Source organism: Haemaphysalis longicornis, unplaced genomic scaffold (assembly GCF_048455015.1).
Source record: "Haemaphysalis longicornis isolate Haplotype H1 unplaced genomic scaffold, Haemaphysalis longicornis Haplotype H1 scaffold_5, whole genome shotgun sequence".
Lineage (NCBI taxonomy): Eukaryota > Metazoa > Arthropoda > Arachnida > Ixodida > Ixodidae > Haemaphysalis > Haemaphysalis longicornis.
The window spans coordinates 122,032,122-122,055,878 of record NW_027526385.1 but is presented as its reverse complement, the minus strand read 5'-3'; the positions used below and the strand labels follow the sequence as shown (position 1 = coordinate 122,055,878).

The window sequence follows — 23,757 nt, the reverse complement described above, 5'->3', positions numbered from 1 at the left end:
ATCTCGGAGACGAACAACAACTTCGTGCGATGATTCGCGCTATAGTTCGCGAGGAAATGTATGGCGACGTCTCTCACTGCACACATGGTGTCCCCTCAACATCTCCTGCTCCTGGCCTTCGCGAGATGGTTAAAGAGGAGCTTGCCGCCATGCCGGTGCTATTGCCTCCTGTTCATCCTGTGGCTCCTTCAACGCCGTCTTACTCTGAGGTCGCTGGACGGACACCCCTGCCGCTGTCCCCACTCACGGCTCACCCGTCGTCTGGCTATGTGGCGGCCATGCCTCGTGTGCCGAGCTCGCCGCCCTACTTTCCGGCCCGCCAGGATGCCGCCATCAACCGCCCCGTGTGCTACTATTGCGGCATTCGAGGTCACGTCTCCCGGTTTTGTCGACGTCGCCAACGGGATGAACGACGTGGCTACGCCGCCTATGAACGCGAACACCTGGCCCCGAATTACTACGGCTACCGGCCGCGTGCGTACCTGTCGCCTTCCCGCCGCTCCCCGTCTCCGCCTCAGTCAAGCGACGTTCCCCGCAGCTCCCGTGGACAACGACCCCGCTCGCCTTCACCAGGTCGCCGCTCGGTATCGCCTCTTCGCCCTGCGTCTTACGTCTCCGACCACCGCCCGGAAAACTAGTTAATGCAGTTTTGGGAGGGAAAACTGCATCTCCTGCGAATCTTACAAGTCCTCCAGAGCGTCCGTCGAACTTGCTGTCTGTTTTAGTGGAAGGTGTTCGCATCGATGCCCTAATTGACACTGGTGCTAGTGTTTCAGTCATAAGCGCGGAATTGTGTGCACGCTAACGCAAGGTACGAACACCATACAACGGACCTTCTTTACAAGGAGCCAACAGCAGTGTGATTAGGCCCTCCGGACAATGCACGGTGCGGGTTTTCATCGGTGCCCTTCGCCATCATATTCCGTGTGCAGTGTTGTCTCCCTGTGCTTATCATTTGATTTTGGGTTGGGATTTTCTGTCCTCCGCCTCCGCCGTCATTTCTTGTCACAAACCCCAAATTGCAATGACAGATACTGAGCATCCCAGCATTTCGGAGGTGCAACCTACTATGCACCTAACAGCCAGTGCCGACTGCGTTTTATATCCAGACCAGGAAACATTACTTTGTGTTCGTTCGGCGCAGATCAGGGACGGTGACGTGATGATAGTTCCATCTCCGCGTTTTATGTCCAAAGGAGTCGTCATCGCAACGTGTCTCGTACGATTCACGGAAGGCTCGGCGACGCTGTTAGCTACCAATGCCACTTCCGAGCCGATTAGGCTCCCCGAAGGCACCAACGTTGCTTCTGTTGTGAATGGCGAAGCCGTGTCCCTTCTTCCCCTCTGCTCGGTATTCCCTGTTTCACGACCTTCAAATTCTGGACAATCACTTTCCCCACTGGCGGCCACTATAAGCACAGACCTCACAGAAAGGGAAACACAACTCCTTCTTCAGCTCCTGGAAAAACACAAGGACTCCTTTGACTGCTTTTCCAGCAAACTAGGACAAACATCCGTGGCAGCACATCGTATTGAGACGGAAGGGACACAAATCGTTCGTCGTCGCCCGTACCGCGTGTCTTCGTCGGAACGAAAAGTGATTGAAGAAAACGTTGGGGACATGCTTCAACGCAACATTATTCGTCCGTCCTCCAGCCCGTGGTCTTCCCCCGTCGTCCTGGTGAGGAAGAAGGATGGTTCAGTACGTTTTTGTGTCGATTATCGGGCTTTGAATAAGATCACAAGAAAGGATGTCTACCCGATGCCGCGCATAGATGATGCGCTCGACTGTTTGCAAGGCGCTCAATATTTTTCGAGCTTGGATTTGCGATCTGGCTATTGGCAGATCCCCATGCACGAGTCTGACAAACAGAAGACAGCGTTTGCAACTCCAGATGGCTTATACGAATTTAACGTAATGCCTTTTGGGTTGTGCAATGCCCCTGCTACATTTGAGCGCATGATAGACACAGTCCTTCGCGGCCTTAAATGGAAGACATGCCTATGTTACCTTGACGACATCGTAATTTTTTCGTCGAGTTTTTCTGAACATCTCCTACGACTTGATGAAGTATTGACTAGTCTGGCTAACGCCAACCTGACTTTGAACACCAAAAAATGTCACTTCGCCCAAAAATCTATCAAGGTTCTCGGTCACGTCGTCAGCAAGGATGGTATCCGGCCCGACCCAGACAAAATTTCCGCAGTCGCCAATTTTCCTCGCCCCCAACACCAAAAAGCCCTTCGCAGTTTCCTCGGTCTAGCATATTTTCGTCGTTTCGTCCGTAATTTCTCCACTCTGGCTTCGCCCCTCAACCAGCTACTGCATTCCGGAACCTCCTTCGTCTGGACTGATGACTGCGAAAAAGCTTTTGAAGACCTCAAGCAGGCACTTACTTCCGGACCAGTACTATGTCATTTCGATGACACAAAACCCGCCATACTCCATACCGATGCTTGTAGGCAAGGCATCGGCGCCGTTTTGCTACAGCGAGATGCCCAGTTGCGTGAACGAGTCGTAGCTTATGCGAGCCGCTCTCTGACACAATCGGAACAGAACTATACAATCACTGAGCAAGAGTGTCTGGCGGTTGTATGGGCTGTACAAAAATTCCGGCCATATCTCTACGGCCGACATTTCACGGTCGTTACAGACCATCACGCATTGTGCTGGCTGTCTTCATTGAAGAACCTGTCTGGGCGACTTGGTCGGTGGGTGCTGCGCTTGCAAGAATACGACTTTACGGTTACGTACAAGTCAGGAGTCAAGCACCTCGACGCAGACGCGCTTTCACGGTGCCCGCTCACGCAGTCGTCGGACGGCTTGGTGACACCCACCCATGAGCTCCACCTGCCCATTGCACCCATAGATGTCACGTCTGCTGATCTCCGCGACTTGGTTGCCCGTCAACGCGCCGACAGCTACTGAAGAAACATAATCGATCGGCTCACCGGCTCGACGCAACCACCTAATAGCCGCCTACGTCGGCAACTACGAAATTTCCGGTTGGTTGATGGCGCGCTTCACCGTATCAACCACCACACCGATGGTGCCGGATGGGTTCCAGTTGTGCCTCGTTGCCTTCGTTCAAGCATCTTGCAAGCTTTCCATGATGACGCAACCGCTGGCCACCTTGGATTTCACAAGACATACGAGCGCATTCGAGGTCGCTTCTTTTGGCCGGGACTGTCTACCAGTGTCGCCAAATACGTCGCCTCCTGCCCGCCATGTCAACATCGCAAGAGATCTACGTCTCCACCCGCCGGTCTATTGCAGCCGGTTCCATGCCCAGGTACACCGTTTGAAGTGGTCGGTATTGACCTTTACGGTCCATTGCCTATGACGGCCACTGGTCACCGCTGGATCGTCACGGCCGTTGACCATCTAACTCGCTACGCGGAGACGGCTCCACTTCGTTCGGCCAGCGCTGCTGACGTCGCTCACTTTTTCTTGCACAATATCTTACTTCACCATGGCGCACCTCGCGTCCTCCTAAGTGACCGGGGCAAGAGCTTCCTGTCGCAGGTCCTCTCCGATGTACTCCAAGCTGCTAACACCTCTCACAGGATGACATCGAGTTACCATCCTCAAACTAACGGACTTACGGAACGCTTTCACCGCACTCTTTCCGACATGCTCTCGATGTACATACAGCCTGATCACAGAAATTGGGACACTATTCTACCTTTTGTTACTTTTGCCTTCAACACCGCAGTTCAACGCACCACAGGATACACCCCATTCTACCTTGTGTACGGTCGGCACCCTTCACACACTTTGGATACCTGCTTCTTTACCGCTCCGGTTTCCCCTTCTGCATCGTCCCCCGAACAATTCGTTTCTCGCATCGCACATTGCCGCCAGCTTGCTCGCACGCGCACTGAAGCTAGTCAACAGGACCGCAAACAACGCTATGACACTGCTCATCGATCTGTTTACTTCTCCCCTGGTGACGAAGTCTTGATCTGGACACCGGTCCGCGTTCCCGGCCTCTGCGAGAAATTTTTACACCGCTTCCTTGGTCCTTACAAGATTCTCGAGGCGACCTCACCCGTCAATTATCGCGTCACCCCAGTTTGTGGAACTTCGGACCGTCGTCGTCGCGGTACAGAGATTGTACACGTGTCCCGGCTTAAGGCCTTCACTCGCCGTGATCCTGCCTAATCCGCGGCCAGGCGGCCGCTTTTCCCAAGAGGGGGCATTAGTGTGAGCTTTGTTTGAGGCTACAGCCTGTATGCCACCATAGGTAGCAATTGCCCACTATCATCACCACCGGCTTGAGGTGATCACTTCTTCATTTCCTGTACAAACTCATCATCATCGACGAGCCCGCTTCTTCGGAGATCATCATCAGTGCTGGGGCTTGATCGCCATCTTGCGTTCTGGTCGACTCGCCTCCGAATAAAGGAGCTACGAAGCCACGGTCTGGTCGCCTGCTATCTACGGCCTCACAATATATATATGTATATATATATATATATATATATATATAGAGAGAGAGAGAGAGAGAGAGAAACTTCCCACGCGCAAAAATTCCACCATACTCAATATCTACTGAAACCCGTAATTTCAGGCTTTGTTGGACTCCTCGGCAACAAGCCTGCCTGGCTACAGACCTTCTGGGTTTTAAACATTTGTGGCTACCTAAACATGTTCAAATTTATGTCAATACACAATAAAATTCAAATCCTCCGGTGAAGGCACATTTTACTTTCGTATTTTACCGATTCCTATGAAAGATTGGATGACCCAGATTTTTTTTTTAAACTTTTTGGTGGAATGGGGGACTCCGGAGAAGCCGCGAGGTACGCCCTGTGATGAGGTGTCGATGAGGTGTCGCTACAACAATTCAAGAGGCCAATCAACCAAATTTCACTGGTGTAGCCTGCAAAAAAGGCGCAAGGTAGGAAGAAGAAGAAGGGAAGAAGCTGTTCGTTCTCGGACGCAGCAGACCGAATTACTTTGTAATTTCTCTCTGTGAGCACCCTTTCCTGGCCAATCCCCCTGAGTAGGTATGAGCGATATCTTTTCGCACCACCCTCGTGCTGTAGACCCGATGACGGTCCCCAGCTCTCATGTCCGAGCAACCGCCCGGGCTGCAAAGGAGACGACGGCCCACGTGACGACAAGGCGCTGTTGCGTCGGTTGGAGTGAGCGGTGTTCCGGTGGCGCGGAGCGCGGGCAGCGAGACCTAGCCGTGGCGCAGGCCTAACCCATTCCGTGCCGTCTGTAGCCGTCGGCCACCGTCACGTCGCTGTCAGCGAGACACCTCCACAACGACTACCGCAACCTGCTCCGTGGCCAGCCAGAGAAGTACATCTCCGCGTCGTCGCATCAGCGATCGTACCGTCGCGCGATCGTCGTCTGTGAGCGCATGACTTCTTTCATGACTTTGCCCGCTATATTCCGCACTTGAGTGTTCCCGCGTCTAGTCTGTTTGTCTGTTAGGTGCCATTCCCGCGTTGCACATGATTGAAATAATATACTGTTTGTGTGTTTTTGCGGGAACGCAGTAAGGGTTTGTGACTCTCTACCCGGTTCGGCCCAACATTCATTACAAAAGTGTCAAGCCTACCAGGATCCGAAGTTTACAATCTGTAGAGAGGAGCCTTACTACTGTTCTTCAAATTTCGCCGATAAATAAAAATGCATATAGCCGAATTGGAAAAGATAATGAAACATGGTCAACACCTAGGACTGACTGGTGCGCAGCTTCGCAATTACTTCAACACCGAGCACGAGAATCTTAAGGCGGAGTTAGCACTGAACAGACTGGCCAGGCGACTTGGAGTCGATGTTGCTCTGTTGAAACAAAATTGTGTGCCCGAAGAAGAGACCACGAGGCAATGTAAGTAAAAAAATGAAGAGGAAAGGGAAGCCCTCATGGAGTACGAGGAGAGAAAGGAGACGGAGGAACGACAGATGGCCGCACTCAAGCAACAAATCGCTGTTCTTGAATTTCGCTTACGGCCACTGACTCCTGATGGCGTATTTAAAAATATGACAGGCTCCAGACCTGATCACACATATGTTACAATAGTGTCTTGCCCAAGTGAGCCTGAGGGTAAGAGACTGCTTTCGGAAAATACCGTAAAAGCGAGCCAAGAAAAGGCAAAACAATCAGCAGTAGAAACACTTGTGCTACTACATTAGGAGGTGAGTCTGCAACCTCCCACTAGGCCTCCGAAAATTTTAATTTGCAAACAGGCAATTTTAATTTCACTGCCATAGCACGCGAGACTCCTGAGAGGCCGAGAAGTCCTCAGGAGCAAGAGGCCCAATGTTTGTCTACAGTAAAAGCCGATCTGAGCAACATAACTGCCATCCATACGAGAGTATCGCCAACCGTTACTGAGCCCTTACCCTGCTCGGAAAGGTGGTCGGGAAAAAGAGAGATTCTGAAAAAAACTGCGATTGTATGTGTCAGAAAAACATTCGGAGGTTTCAATCGCAGTGTGGCCCAAACACGAGACTTGTCGGTTACAGGGCCATCGCAATTCTTGGAGCTTCAAAAGATTCAGGCTAAAAAGTGAATGGCACGACGTTTTGAACACTCAATCAAAACTACGATGTTTATTGCTTCACGAGAATATGCGTTTGTGCAAACCTGACCTCAACCTATCCTCTGATATCCACATTTCCACGAGAAAATCCCCCGTGCATGTGAAATCTACAGCCAAAGATTCGGGTAGGCGAGAAGAATACAGAACGAAACAGGCGCAAACCACAGAGAGCGGGAAAAACTGTTTTTTTTTTAAGTTTTAGGGATAGTGTAATGTGCTCAAAACGTTATCCAAAACGCTGTTCTAGAAGGAGCAGACACCGATAGAGCAGAGTCTTTCACAGCAGAGGTGCGTGCTGCCCAAATCGCAAGACGCACCAGTATGCTTTCCGAACAACATTTGGCTCTGCCCGGAATACTCGCTCGTAAGCTTAAAATTTTCTGTAACCTTTTCGGAACTAAGACTGGTAGGGGTGTGACGTGTTCTAGGATTGTTTTGTTTTGGCGGTGCACGTACGCCCATTAAAATAGGCCGGAGACATATCCTCTGTTAGTACATTCTGTAGTAACTAACCGTACATAAAGTACTTATATTTGAGAAACGGTTTTGGTGTAAACCTTTTTGAACTCACCTCAGTGCCTGTGTTGTGAACTTCGTGGACTTTTCTCATTTGACTCAATATTTACCTCTACACTCATAACCTCTCATAACCTATGATGGATACAGACTGGCTTGTCGACTACGAAATTTACAATAGTTCTCCGGAAAACTTTATAAAGACGTGGGTAGTGTAATGAAGTGTCGCTACAACAAATAAAGAGGCCAAACCACCAAATTTCACGAGTGTAGCCTACAAAAAAGACGCACCGTTCGAAGAAAAATGGGAGAAGCTGTTCGTTCTCGTAGCCAGCCAGACAGTCACACTCGCGGTGAAGGCCCGATTAGCATCACCGGCTCTCCTGTCCAAGCCACCGCCGGGCTGCCAACGAGATGACGGCCGACGATACAAGACACTGTTCCATCCGTTGGAGTGAGCGGTGTTCCGGTGGCGCAGAGCGCGGGAAGCGAGACCTAGCCGTGGCTCCGGCCTAACCCCTTCCATGGCGTCGCTAGCCAACGGCCCCCGTCATGTCCCTGCCAACGAGACACCTCCAAACTTATTACCGCAACCTGCTCTGTGAACAGCCAGAGAAGTACGTCTCCGCGTCGTCGCATCAGTGATTGTCCCGTCACGCGATCGTCGGCTGTGAGCGCATGACTGCTTTCCTGACTTTTCCCACTATCTTCCGCACTTGAGTGTTCCCGCATCTAGTTCGTCTGTGTGTTTCAGTGTCATTCCCGCGTTGTACCTTATTGATTTGATATAGTTGTTGTGTGTGTGTTTGCAAAAACGTTGTCAGGGTTCGTGACTATCTACGCGGTCCGCCCAACCTTCATTACACACCCTTGCGAGCTATGGGCGCACAGTGGAGGTTTTGCTGCTTTGTTTGCTGCTTAAGCCACTACGCTTGCTCAGAACGCTCGGCGGTTGCTTTGAGCCACACATGAGCGCTCAGAATTTTCTTGGTATTTTAACCTGCTAAGGCCAACTTGTTGCCAGAGACAAAAGGTATGGTGTTAGAAAAAGATTCCCACTTTTCATTGGTAATGCCAACAGTAGAACAAAGCATAGTGCTATGGCTGCTCTTTTGATCTGGAAACAAAATAAACGCCGTTTTCGTGGGAGGCAGATGGCCAAAACGAGAAGATTTGTCATAAAATTATAGTCATAACCAAAGTTATCATGTGTATCATTGTCGGCTGCCAAACTGTGTTTTGCGTATAACGGGAGGTTCATTAGGTGTGCAAAGACATCGCAATGTTGTGTTACGTGGTGTATGCTTGGTGCACCTGTTGGGAATGCCATTGTATCAAGTTGGCTTTACTGCAGTGCGATTTCCGCTCACGTTAACGCCATCAGTAAGGCATAAAAAATATTACTTATAAAAGGGTATACAATAGAATAACTGCTCTATGCATGTGTGTGATTGTGTGCACAAAATTCACACCGACACTTTTTTCTTCTTTTCCAGGCATTCCTATTCCCCATCTACTTGGGAGAAAATTTTTGCGAAAAAAAGGTAGTCAATTAAGATTGTACCAGGACCTATGTGAAATGCAGCGCACGTAACGTCACCACCGCTATCATCAACAGCGAATTTAGGTATACTGCAGGACGAAGGCATCCCCACTGACCTCCAACTGCTCGTGGCCTGCCCTGCTCTATCACTCCTGCGATAGAACATTGCGTTATGGGTAATAAAACAATTTGCAGCGCCAAACTTGTTTCCTTTGCTGTGGATAAACTGTTCAGAAAGCAACTCAAGTCCACGAATTTGTGGCAGGACAGCAGATGCCCGCTTGGCTACAGGGCCTGTCCTGTAGCCCTAGAGATGGGAAACCGGCTCACAGCAGTGAGCGGCTTAGAACTTGTCGGTTCATGCGGTTCCATTACCTTTGTTAGCCTATTCAAAATTATTACTTCATTTAGGTGCGGGAGCTTTTCATGGCAATGGAAACCTTTCTGTTTTCCCTGCATCCGGTGCATTTGTACAAAAACGAATTGGCTTCACTGCCATTACGAAGATTCTTACGGTCTCTGGCATTTCAAGATAAGTTTCGGTCGATATGTAATGAAACAAAACTGTATATTTTGTCAGCTTCATTAGCTCACAAACATGCTCTCGACTAGCGCCAGCTTCATTAAAACGGCTCAGCGGTTCTTTGACATGTGGTAAGCATAATCCAAATCATTGCCTAAATAAGTGCGTGAACCTTTCTTTGTTATACCTTTACTTCGTCACAACATCTGGTGTATTTGTACAGAATAAAATTGGCGCCACGATGAAATATTTCTATGTTTCTCTGGTATTTCAAGATCACTTTCGGGCGATATACAAAGAAAGAATTCAAATTTTTGTCAATTTGAGTAGCTCACAAACACGCTCTCTAGTAGCTAGCTTTGACGCCAGAAAAAATGGTTCTGGAAAACTCCATTCAAGAATGTAGTTTTAGCACATAAAATGCAAATTGTCGTTATCAACAGCACTTTAATGAGTTTATTCTAAGGGAGACGGGAATTTTTCGTTCGAAAACCTAAAGCAATCGATCGATCACAAATAGGTTGGGCGTAATATTTTGTAAAGCCCATCAAACGGCCGTGCATAATCCCCACCCGGCTTCAATGGGGAGTTGCTAAATATGAGCATTTAAACAACGTTGACAAGAACATCGAGGCAAATCACGCGGCTAAGACGTACAGGCTGGTGCAGACAATAACGAGCATGTTCATTAAGCAACGAATTCAAGAAGAGTTCTCCCAATCGAACTCTAATCCGCCAATGACATGAAGACGTGTGCGTGCCCTAAGGAAGGCTAAACACGTCCCTACATGCATGAATCTCACCTTCCACACACAAGGACGAGAGGCACGACACCGTACCATTCCCCGCGCTACCAAAGAGGCGAACACATGATATATCTTTTTGCGCCACGTTACCTGCACTTAGCTCCCCCGCAATGACAGACATCGACTCAACCCCCGAAACCGTTACCATCAATCAAAGCCGCCATCCTAAAAAAATTCACCTCTGCAGAAAACACAGCTCGGGTTTTGGCCATAACTAATACAATAAAACTGACCATGGTGCTAGTAGGCTGGTAGACAGCGCTACGGCTGCATTTAACTTCGTTCGTTAAAAATTCTATACAGACCTCACTACCAGCCTGTGATACTGCTAAGGACACCGCCGCACTCTGGCGTAAGATCCAAATAGGTGTCTACCAAATAGGTCACAGCGTTGTCCTGGCCATTTGTTCCTATTTTAAAAGAAGAGCTGTTACTTGCCGCGGGTTTTCTGTTGCAGGAAGCAATACCAAGAAAACACCGAGCGCTGGCGAGGGCCTACCTTGTGGTGACTGCTGAATATCCTCAGTGCGCGCTGTGGCGTTACAAAAAGCTGGCAACAACACTCAGTAGGGAGGAAATGGCGAGCTCTCGTGAGCGCGTGCCCCATGGCAACCATTAATTCCTCGGGTGGCGCAGTCGTTTAGCCAAAAACACAACCAGTGACTAAAAACGCTACCACAAATGCAGAAAAACTACAGTGCTAATGCTAAAGAAGAAATACACCCTGCTTTGTAGAAGTCATCGTGGCTGCCGCATTCTCTAGAAGTCCTAATGTATAATTGCAGACTTGTCTACGATGTCCCAATCCTTTCCGGGACGACTTGAAGAACCAGTCGCCGCTGCCTCAATTGCTGACAAAGATATGTTAAGTGTAAATACTGAGGATTCCTTTACATCCAGAACTCTTGCGAAGACGAGAACCTCTTCGATGGCTTAGACGACAATTTCTAGCACCACAGCAATACAAATAGACAAGTATACTGAAACAACTATGAGTCCAGCAACGCTCACCTCTAACAAAGTCGCTTTTCAACTCTTGCGCTGAGTGCAATCTTCGTCAAATTTTTTCGTCGTCATTTTTTGTGCCGAAAATAATGATAGACACTCACCAACTCACCCAAGCCACAGTCCTTTCAAACTCTTAAGCAGGCCGCCGTGTTGCTATTTCAAGCACGCATTTCTCATTGTACTACACACGAAGCACTCGCGTTCACTGGGTGTGCACCCATCACATAACGCGACATCACGGAAGACTGCCGGCGTGTCTAAATTACAACACCAGCACTCAACGCCAAAATTATGAAAGAGGAAGCACCGATATTGCGCATTCTACAAACCCACTGCCTCGCCTAGCGCGACTACATTTCTACGCCCCCTCCCACCCCCCGTCACCCACTCTGCGGAGTTTTCAAATGCCACGACCTCTGCAGGCGTTAGCACTCCTCGTGGGAGTACCAATGAACACTTTCTACGCTTTACCAAGCCCACCCAAGCGACAAGGTTGTGTGTAGCTCTTTGCTCCTAGACAAACCTACCCTGATGCAAAGACGGTACAGGTCACTTAGGCCATTTAGGCTGAACCATCTCCTGCCACCTAAACAAGGTGCTTCAAATAAAAAGTCTTTCTGTCTCTCTATTTCTTGCTGTCTCTCTGCCTTGAACACGTCTCCTTTTGGCAGCTGCTGCGCTGCTGGTCAATTCTTCTCCGACGTGGTGCCAAGGGTCATTAAAGCGCTCTATGGTTGATTAACAGAACGTTCAACTACGGATTCCTTCACACATCCTCATAAACTTCTCAGCATTTCTGTTTTTTCTGAACGAACACAGAAGAGAATGATATCTTCAATGGATGTCTAGAAATCAATGGTTCCGAGCAGAATGCAGCCAACAAAGGGCAAGGATTGCAGGCTATTCACACTTCTGCTTCGGTGTAAATACCACCATTGCGCGTTGTTCTAGGAACAACTGAAACTCATGGGCGCAAGTTGACAAGATAAGTTAATGGTAAGCCGGATACGTCTCAGAATTCTTGAAATGTTTCCTTCGTCGAGGTGTGTACATGAATGGAAGCAATGGAACATGAACATAGTGGAAGACTGTCTTTGTGCTAGGCAGGCCTTCTTTAGAGTTAGCACACAATTGTCGCACACGCATCTTCTGCATGTACCAACGCTATTTTTCACCACAACCGGTCTGAATCAACTTCAGCTATATGTGGCTCCAAGGGCCAGTTGAGCCGAGCACACGTATAGAACGTGACTGTGCGCCAGGATGGTTGCATGTCCTGGCTGGTCTAAATTCTCACCGGCTGGCGCTGGAAGTCATAGTGATTTACGGAAACAGGGACCCATTCATGCTAGTGGTGACTGCTACGTGGCCAAAAGGGGACCCGGGTGTTCAGAGTATGACCAGCACACGAGGTCACTGCCGAGTGAAATTAGTGCACCACGTTCACTGTTTAGCGCAGATATCATGTGCATTGCGCTACCAAAATACGTGAGGTGAGCCACGCACGTATTTGAAGCATAAATCGCGTGAACGCGGTCTCATTTCTGCCGCTTTCAGTTCTGGTTCGCACTCGATGGCGCAGCAGCTATATTTGATGGAGTCCACAACCGTCTCCGACTTCACAGCCTTTTATTAGCGCTGATTGCGGCGCTCTCTGCGCCTCTTTGTATATTGTAATATTAACAGTTGTTTATTGTTGTATCCAATTCGTAGTCCTGTCCATCTTCTAAGAGGGCTAGCTTTGTACCATTCTTGAAGTACCGCACCCCTCAGTCACCCTAAATTGTATACTTCCAGGAGGCGTAGCAGGGAGGGGCGAGTAAGGTGGGAAGTTCCCTGACATGATAGGGCTTCATGAGGTGGGGTAAAGTATTTAACAACAACCGCAACCTTGCCGTGTTCATCTTGCTGACAAAACAGTTCCGGTTGCTGAAGTCTTTATTGTTCCCAGACCACGTCAGGGCAGTCTAATCTACGACTAACGCGGCTTTTGCGTGCGCATAAGCGGCCTCGCAGCGGCTGTACTGGCTAACCCACACATAATTGAAGTTTTTACAGTCTGTTTGCTTTCCGCATACATCGGGACATGACGAAAAACGTTTTTGAGGAAGAATCATACCTGTTTTTCTTTAAACAAATATGCGTTATTTAGGCATTTATTATTTTACTGATGTCCGCGTTAGCGGTGATTACACGAAAATACTTCTTAAAGGACGGGCACTACACAATGTTGCAATTTGATTGAGGCATGCAGCCTCTTCTCTAATACAAAAGGGAACTAAATTGCCTAATCTGTGTTCATGAATCCTACGAGTAAATATATAATTTATTTTCAATTGTGCGTGGTGACGGAAATGAACAAAAACTGGCAAGCTATCACTTTGTGAATTGATTACAGCCCTTTAAATAATCACGTAAATATACTTTTGATACACACATGTCAAATGGTAATTACCAAAAATCGTGGCGTTTAACGGGTTCAGCAACAAATGGGCTAGGCGAACGCCGTAGGAGAGGGCTTAGGATTTATTTGGTTGCATGTGCCGTCCTCACAACCTCAAAACCAAGACACATGAATTGTCTCTATTTGTGCCTTCCATGTGGCACATAGAGCTTTTTTCATCATTTGCCGTGTTGTAGCGCATTTACATCACATCAAGACAGTTGCCAAGATAAAGCATCATTGGTGAATTTATTAACACCGACGCTGTTGAGCAAGTCATTAGTGCCTGGTGTCAGCCGCTTTAATAATTGCAAAATAAAATGCCAAGCACTCGTGCACGTGTGCCTCGACAGATCGTGTACGCGTGCCTCCAGCGCGCGTTCGTCAAGTAAGCGTGACCAGATAGGAGGATTGGACAGTATTCGCCTAAATAACTGAAGCGTTCGCCGCATGACTTAGGCAGGCTAGGCAATATTCCACACAAAATAACTCCAGCTTTCGCCGTATCGGGCAACAGTTGCTCAGGACAAGAAAGACATGTCCTAGCGTACGCCCTCTGTCGTTCGTCCTTGTATCGCCGCGAGCATATGCTCCGTACGGTAGACGCGTCGACACTTGCATGTAGATTTTGTAGGCGACCACTGACTTGCCGCCCCCGGCCACACATAATCCACATGGCCGAGGTAGTGGTCGCACTTCAAGATCCTTCGCTAACAACGCATTCGCTGGAAACAATAAGTCGCGCTTCCAGAGTGCCGTACGAAAACGTAGATAAAACAATACGCCTTAGGTGCCAACGACCACCACGAAATTCCAAGCTGCCAACGGCAACCACACACCACAACAATACTAAAACTCAAATTTGTATCAATCATTGATTACGAAGTAAGACTCCGAAACTCAACCCTTGCGCGTGAGCGGAAGCTTCTCTAATTTTTTTTATATTTAAACCACCCACAATCAAACTGGTTTGGATGTCACGGCAAATGCGGCAAAGAAGTAGGTTCAAAATTTACCAAAGTTTTGTTCCATCAAATTCATCATTTATTTACCCTAACAAACCACTACGGGGAATTACAACAGGAGGGTGGGGCAGTCGAACAAGCATACACATGGGAAATGGCATACCAAGAACATTAACGAAGAAATATTTGAAAAATGTGGGTTACAGTTCTATAATACCAACACTTGTTAGACAACTAATAGTACCATTCAAACTGGCAGAAAACTTCAAAATTGAAAGCGCAACTGGGTAAACAACAAAGACGCAGACGTAACGACGGTACGTTTGTAAAATGGGCTTCCAGTAATGGTTTTACGTTAAGAGGACAACACCCACTGGCTATTGCATTTGGAAGCCGTATCCTGTCCGCAATCGTTAACGGAAGAGAAGATTTGTTGCAAGTGTTAGTCGGGCTTTCCAAAGTTTCAACACCCAAGGAATAGAAAAAACGGCGCGAAGCTCGAGTTGGTGGAACAAGCAGAGAGCCATGCCACTAAGAAAAATCGAAATACACTTTTTAAAACAAGCAAAAGGAGTGGTATTTTTCGCATGAGATCCAGGACGTTGACGGACACTTTTAAATTTATAGTTGTAATACTTGTTCTGGAAATTGTTTTGGGAAGTTATGAAGCGAGACGAGGGATACCATTCCAGAATGAAGCAGCATATTTGATTTTACTACGGAGTTAAATTTCGTAGCTGATTTTACAAACTGAGGCCGTGAGCAGGAAAGGACGTTCTGATTAAACGTAATGTTTTTAGGTACCGGCCGGAAGCGGTGTGGTATGACCAGTTCATGTTAGCGTGCAGTGACTGAGTAAACCCAAGTATTGGTATAATTCTGCTAGGGAGAGATTCTTAGGCTGTAGGAACTAGGTATAATTTACAATCGAACGCTTACGGCAAAAATGAAATAATCTGCAGTAGAAATATTAGGTTGTATTGTCTATATATAACACCAATCTAATTGTTTATATTATTTTGGAGTGCAGGTTGATCAGAGCTAGCACGTAAACGGTGGTAAACGATTCGACTGTCTGCAAAAGTGTGTATGAAGATGTTACACTTGAGGAAAGGCCAATAATAAAAATTAAACACAGGAGAGGGCCAAGGACAGAAGCTTGAGGTACGCCACCAATTACATTTGTAGTCCAAGAACGGTGACCTCCAATGAAGGTGTGTTGAAATCGATTGGTAGGAAAGGCTTGTATTCATGACAGTATGAGCCATACTGCCATAGATACTTGACATGACAGTACCCATGGCAGTGATATCCGGCTCCCCTCTAAACCTTAATGATGTGGATAATATAACAGTAGGAATACCGCTATTCACATTAGGGCTTTGATGTCAGGGTCAATAAAAGAGACTCAGTGATACACAGTGAGGCATTGCGGGTTTAGCCAAACACAACGCCAACAATACTGCCATCTAGTTGCGTACGCCCACTATACGTGCAAGTAGAAAGGAACTGTGCATTTTTACCACGCACCCTTCTCTGCATAAAAAGCAATTTAAAGCTGATAAAAAAGGGGGTTGGACATTTCGCGACTTTTAAAATAAAAGAATGCTGCCTCAATACAAAATTTGGAAAAATGCCGGACTAGTCGCAAAAAAAGACAATATAAAACTAACACATGCCGTATAGTTGATATAAAGTACGAGACGTTTCGCCTCCCGTACAGGAGCAGAATTATATTTATTGTTTTAATAGGCTTCTTAAGAAGGCCTGGACTCTCATGCAAGGCCAGTGCGTCTGACCTAGGTACACCACCTACGGGATGGGTTTCCTGTCGACGCAACCAGGGCTCCTGAAATAAACAATTATTCTCCAATAACAGTCTTGGTCGGTGCCAGTTTTTAAACGTAATCAGCTAGCTGCCTATGGGTTCATGATACAGGTGCGTTCGAGCACACCTATCATCATACCCGTTTTGCAAACTGTTTAGGACAAAAGTTAATTGGAGTGGTGAAATGATGATCATAAATTCAAATTGCCCTAAAAAATAGGTCATCTTGCACAGGTCTCCAAATTAGCAATATGAAAGGCAGGATTGTCAAGCTCTATCTGCGCCTGCACCCTACCTTTAATTTAAACACAAATATTTATTGCAGCTGTTTTTCCTTTAAAGCAGAGTTCCAATAAGGACTTTTCTCACCCTCGTTTAGTTCTAGTTAATGTAAACAGGGCAACTTGGTAGAAAACCACTTCCTCGGCCGTCATTTGCACTTTCCAAGGTTGAGTAAGTAAATAATTTTTTTTTTGCCCGCTTGACAACTTGGAGGATGGTGTTCGTGTGATTGTGCCGTGAAGTGGGCACTCTGTTGCGTACGTAGATGAATGTCGGCCTTCATGATTTTCGATAAGAGAGTGGGCCAATTGCATTAACACGGTGACAATTTCGCGGTAGAGAGAACCTCTTTTATTTAAAATGTTTCAGCCACTGCTACTTGTCCAGCTCCTCCACCCTAAGAAAGATCTCCCAATGTTTCGCCTTCACTTCATGGTTCTTCAATACAGCCACTATCATTGTTTTTACCTCAGTTATTTCAGTGAGTTTATTCCTAACTACCACAATGCTTCGTTTGGATGTTGTGCGCGACAACATCAATTTGCTTCATAGTATCGTATTTTTCGCGACTAGTGCGAGAAACAATTATTCACAAGCTGCAACGACGATAGAAACACATGCGTTTGACTGGTTCATATATTCTAACTGGTTAAAACAGTAATCTCACCCAGCTCAAAGTGCGCGTTCAATTTGGCCGCAACCAGCACAAAGATGCTGCTTTCCTCAGCTGGGTTGTGATAGACTGATGTAGTCATAAATGAAAGGGCGACGCAAGTACACAAGATTGTGTACATTTACTATAGCCTCACCTAACGAGGACGAAGTGGGAACGCTGGTGCCGTTAGAGAAAAGGAAGAAGTAAACGCGTTTTTCGCGCGATCCCCGCTTTTTTTATTTTGTAATGAAATAAGCCCATATAACATTTTTCCTCTTCTGCCAAAGGTTCACCTCCATACGAAACAGATATCTGGAAAACACTTTTATCAATTGGCCCACCTAATCCCTGTTCCTCTAATGTTATCATTCGCAGCGAAACTCCTGGTTTTCTGCCGCGAGGATCTTTGCCGCGCTATATACTCGTGCATTCCGGAATCTTGCCGTCTACCGTAATAGCTGCTATGCACTCACGTCGTTCCCTCTCACTGCCTCTCCTTCACTGCCTTAATGTTTGCTTTATTTCTTTACGTACTTCTCACGGCTGTCCTTCTGTCTATCTTTTCCTTTTTCATAAGGGTTGATTTTATAGTGTGTGTGTCCTCTCTGCGGACGCACCTTATTTTGTGGCAGTCTGCTTATTATCGTGTAACTCCCGTGTACATACACTTTCTCCTAACCGAGTACTTCAAGTGCATCGAGTTACTTCTTCAAATCCCGAGTACAAGTGTTTGCTCTCAGTTAGCGCCTATTTCCTGGCCAATCCCCCGGAATGGGTACGAGGCATTCCTGTGGCACCAACCAACCAACTTTGGTTTTATTCTCCTAAATACTTTTTGTGCATGTGTCGTCATAATCACTCGACAATGTTAGACTTTCTTTAGTGCATGTGTGAAAACTGCACATTACGTTTTGGTACTGGGGCGGGTAAGCGCTTATATAGTACAGAGTTTGGCAAAACACAGTTCCCCTGAAGTAACTGCTACCTTTGACTGTCATATTGACTCTTACAGTCTTTTGTTTAAGGACGGGAGCTATGTTGGTCAGAAGTGATTTCAGAATAAATATTTTAAATATTGTTGTTAACTTTATTAAAGAGGACGCCCAAGGGCCAGGAAATAGGGAGGTCGGAGTGCAGTCTCGATGATGTCGTTTTCAAGGAATCTCTTCAGAAGTCGCGCAGACCACTGCTAAGTTGCCTGTACTAGGCCGGTTTTTGTGGCAAAAATGACGATTTCGAAAAGTGTGTCGTGCGAGAGGGATGTTAGGTCGATTTAAGTGGAGGTATAGGGGTGAGGTCGAGTGAATGTGTGAAAGCGAGAAAACTTGGGGCAGTGGCAGATGAGGTGGTGGAGATCAGCTGCGATAGACTTGTGACAAAAAGGACACCGGGGATGTGCTGTAAATATTGTCATTGTCGAATGGTATCTGGCGCCGGACAGGTGTTGGTCCAGAACTCGTTCAAGAACATTTCTTGCGCTGGGGTTTGTGGGGACTTGATATTTCAATAGCCTGGATTTACGGAGAATGATCGCGGGAGCGGAAGTGGGGTCATCGTCAGGGCACTTGGGCCAGGGGTGGTCCGAGAAGGGTGACGCTGGGGTCCATCGAAGGCTATAGTGAGAAGGAACTTGGCAGCCTGATGTTTGAACCGCAGTGATTTGATGAATAATGTGGTGGACAGAAGGGTTAGGGGACCTGGGATGACAAACTTTTTTAGAGGTTCATATAATTAGGTTAGGATGCGAAGGTTAGGGGGAATGGGGAGATTGCATGCATACATGAAGCACTCGAGAGAATCGTGGATAGCGATCAGCTCGGCCACCTTTGAAGTAATATTGATAATACGGTTATATTGGACTCCCATGATAAATAAATTATCTGGGCTGATCCATCCTCGTATGCATCTTAATATTTCTGTAAGATGTCTGTGTAACGCATCAACCTACACCCACACCACTCGATTAAGCAGGGCAGCCGACTAACAATATTGAGTCATGTGAATTAGACATTTAAATCTCCCACCAGAACCGCCAGCATTTCATCAGTAGTGGCATGAAGCCTAGCTGTGCGTGCACCTCCCCTTTTTCAGTCTCCCAACCATGCACGCATTAACCGAAAATTGGTACTGGCACATACGTAGGCGTGAAAGACACCGGCGAAAATGTCGCCCGGAGGGCCCTCCAGCCTAAAAAAGAAATATGGCCTCATGGCGGCGTTCCAACTGGGGGAGTTACCAGGAGGGATTCACAGTTACATCGGAAGAGGAATTTGAGCGAAATTGTGACGGCGTGTTCCGGTTGTTTTAGAAGCCAGTGCTTCGGCAGCCGTTACATGGGTTTCGCGGGGAGCAGGGTTCGTTTTTGTTCGCGTAACCGAGTGCGCTAACGTCGCAGCGGCGAAATAAAGAAAACGGATAAGAGCATCTAGCGATGATTGAAGTGTAGTACGACACGTGCGGCTACGCCCTCATTTCTCCCACTGCGTTTTCCTTACACGCCCCATGAGTCGCCACCTGGGAGCGAATTTTCTTTACGCTTTCCTTAAACCCAATTCCATTATCCGCTATCCAAACCACAAGACGTTTGCGCGGAATGTGGAAACGCGATATGCAAAAACATGCACGCTGCTCCCTTGTGAGGGGCTATTCTGAAGCACGTGACATTTTCGCGGGAGTTTCAAATCCGATTTGCTACATGCTGGCCGTCAGCAGCGGCTCATTGCGAGGTAACAGCAGAGTAGCGCACGTTGCCATACGCTCGCTGATCACGTGAAGACTCCCTTAGACGCAGCAGAAATGCGTGATGACCGAGAAGACGCTCGCGCAGCGCTCGCTTTGCGTACAAATTTTATATTGGGTATTGTAGTAATCGTCAGTTCAGTTTTTACACCCATCCGTGCTTCTTTTTATTTTTCGACGTCATTCGGTAACCGCGCTACTGCCGTTTGCTGCAGACTACGCAACTTGCCAACGGGGCATCAGTGGAGGCGAGGGGGAAATTAGCTTCGATAGAGGTGTACGCGGCGGTGAGAAGGCACCTCGGAGCGGCGCTGAGTAAATCGATGACACCGGAATGAAAACTGGTGTGGTGAGACATATATTGCTTTGCAGTAAAAACAATCGATTTGCTGAGAACGGAGAATAAAATCAAACTACTTCTAGGCTATCGTCATAAAGTTGGTTGGACACGGTCATGTCACATGCTATTCCGAATTACAGGATCTCGCTGGCTGTTTTGTCACGACCGTTAAGGAAAAAGGATATATGTGCTAAATATTGTATTTTAGCATGCTGAGGCCAGTCACGACGTCTTTGACGAAACTATATAACGAATCAGGTATAAAAATATTGGTGGAAACATTACAAACTGCAGTCCCGGTGATAAAAGATATAAATGTGTAGCGAATCAAAATAAATAAAAACCATCTTGTTGTGCCTCTTTTATTACGGTACGTTAGACGTAATGGCGTACTTTTTGCAGAGATAACCTATTAAACTGCCTATATACTATCTAAACAGAAACCCCGTGTTCCTCTGCCCGCAATCTAGTGGTCTAGAGTGGTGTAGAAGGGACAACTTTAGCCGTCAAAAATTTTACAACCTGTAACTATACGGTGCATTACACAGGAATAAAAACTGGCATACGTTATAATTTTGTCATATTAAAGGTTCCTTGGCGGTTTTTGGTTGTTTTTACTTCCTAACACATCCAGGCATGTTTCTCCTCGCTTTCTCAACATAAAATGTTATCACGACTGTGTGTAGCTTACTAACACGTAATTATTTGAACAATCCGGCTTTATCGCATTAAAATTTACATAATAGACTGTTAGAACAGAATTGCCAACAATGCCAAGTATTGTTTTTTAACACAGTGAGTAAGCACAACAAATTATTTATTTCGATGAATTACGTTGTTTTATTGGAAATGTGCAGATTCAGGTGAAAATGTATTTTAACTGCTAGAATCCCTCCACTTTCAGGGCTACAAATAATTTATACTGTTTTCCAGACGGATTAGACTAAAGAGCAATCGAAACATTTTTTGTTCGGTTTTAACTGCATGTAAAGAAGATAGTTGAACGCAACTTTATATAGCACTTTCTCTAGTCATTTGCTGCTACCTCGGACGATAAATGAAGCAAACATTCCTCGTGCACCAAAGTCTTCTTATGAAATGGAAACGCTAAATACCGCCACTATCACACTTATGCACATGTTAATCGTATGTACTTGTCCTCCTTCTTTTTTTTCAACTTCAGAAGATAATTCTTCCAACATCCGGCTCGCTCGCAATTCATGTGGAATATTCATCGTAATTTAAACTATTCTTTGTGGGCATCCGTTCCACGCACGTCCCAACACGTCCGGTTCCCATGTGGCTCACTACCGGCTAATACATATTTTCTTCTGGCGTGGGACGGGTTGGGGGTCAGCCTTAAGGTCAGTCCGGCGAACCTCGTTTCAGAGGCCTGCTTTCAATAAAGCACAAGCCGAAAAAGTTATTTTTTTATTTTTTTGCAGCATCAGCCTTTTTAATGGCATTCCTGTTTACGCTGTCGACAGAAATTGTCTTCAACTTTGGTGAGACACCTAAGTCTTTCGGCTGATTTCGAGGTTTAGGTGGCGTATTCTTGTACTCGAAATCCCCCTAGAGCAAAAGAGAACACTCCGGTAACATTCAGCGTAAAATCACATCAATGGGACACTAAACACTCAATTGCTTTTAAATCGTGCGGGTATAAGACTGTGAACAGGTCTCAAATAGGGTATGAAGGCTTGCGTAGCGAACACAGAATAATGTAATGGAGTTAAGGTTGATGCCCTAAGACTATATTGCGGCTTTGGTTTTCCAAAATATATGCTTTGCGCTCCGTTCCCGCTACAGAAGGCGTTGAAACTTGAACAGCAATCTGCATTCCAGAACAATATGATCTGGCACAGGCGTAATGATCAGAAGATTCTGAGGTACCTAAGTGAGCAAATCTAAATATTACTGATCTACGATGATTGGTACAGGATCAGTGAAGTCTAATGTACTTTAAATTACCGAGGTGGGTGTGGCGATAGCGCCTATGGCGCGTGTAGTGTTCCTGCGTTACCTGGTGCTGTAGCCCTGAATTGTCGAGTGTAGTTTTTACGTGACGGCACTGGTCACATGTGTGAATGTAATATATGTATGCTGGTGGCACGGAATAAATGTTGTCATTATCTCGCCCGGGCAGTCGGCGTCTCAGTCCCTTTCCTGGTTCTTGCGGCAGTCCTCCTGTGCTCGGCAGAGACACGGTGTCAAAAGTGGCCGTCTTCTGATATTCAAGGGGCGTTGCATGTCTTCGCCACAGGGCGTGATATCAGAAGATAACGGAGTCAAGGAATTCCACGGCATGTTCGCTGTTCCAGCTCCGTCAACGTTTGATATCGACCGGACGTCCGAATGGCCTTCTTCGATTCAGCTCTTCGATGACTACAGCTTCGCCTCAGGCTTAAATGAGCGAAGTGAAGAAGTGAAAGTTCGGACTCCACTGAATACGGTGGGAAGGAAAGGCAGAGAAATTTTCTCACCGTTCGCACTACCTGAAGAGCAGAAGAAAACAGTACGAAATCTTCAAAAAGAACCTCGACAAATACTTTGTAGCCGCAAGAAACCTAGTTTATGACAGCGCATGTTTTCACCGATGCATTTGAGAACCGGGAGAATCAGACGACCACTTGGCCCCTGTGCTGCGCACTCTGGTGGACCGGTGCGACTACCTGGAAAAGTAACGCATAATCCACGACAACTTTGTCGTCGGCCTCAGTGATTCGAAGCTCTCTGAGTCACTACAAATGGATGCGAATTTGACACTCGCCAGCGCTCTGGCAAAACCTCGCTTGAAGAAGACCATCCAACGACAGCTGCAACACCTGTGGGAAAACAGCGACGAACGTTCTTAAGCGGAAGCCAGCAACCAAGGGCAGCCGCGGAAAAACCATTGAGGACATCGTCCCGGCAGCGCCTTTCATACAACGTGAGCCCACCAAAGAACAGTCCCACCGACCACGCACCCCCGGTCAACGCCCCTACTGCAATCAAGGAGCGCAACCCAGGAACACCTGTCAGGCCTGAGCTGCGACATGCACCTACTGTATTTGTTCCGACCACTCGGCAGCGTTGTGTCGGAAAATGGCTGTGGGCGACCAAACGAAGGTACAACTTTTTTCTCTTCATATGGAGAAGGGGGCGTATTTTGTTGTTAAGATGCACGTAGGACACTAATTCTCGGTATGCCTAGGTCGTTATTACGGCAATCCATTGTTCGCTAAACTAGACTGGAGTCCAGAAGTTTCCGTTGTACCATCAACGCTTCTGGGTTAACTACTAGATTGGACAAGGGCGACATAACCTTAATAGGCTCGGCGAATGAGCCACTACATGTTCTCTGAAGGTTTTTTGCCAATACCCTGAGGAAACAACCCACCGTCCGAGAAACCATGTACGTCGTGTCACCCTTACGCTCCATACGTTTGGATCTCCGAGCGCTTTAGGCAGTTGAGCTTATTACGTTTCCTGAATCGGTTAGTTTGCGCATCGGCCATCGAAGCTTCCTACCCGCAGCATTTCGGTGCTACAGGAGCTATAAAAGG

General features: G+C 47.0%; 1 pseudogene; it reads left to right on the top strand.

Annotated features, from left to right (window-relative positions):
• Positions 1-5,057: 5,057 nt before the first annotated feature.
• LOC144139875 (uncharacterized) lies at positions 5,058-23,109 on the top strand (annotated as a pseudogene).
• Positions 23,110-23,757: the final 648 nt, after the last annotated feature.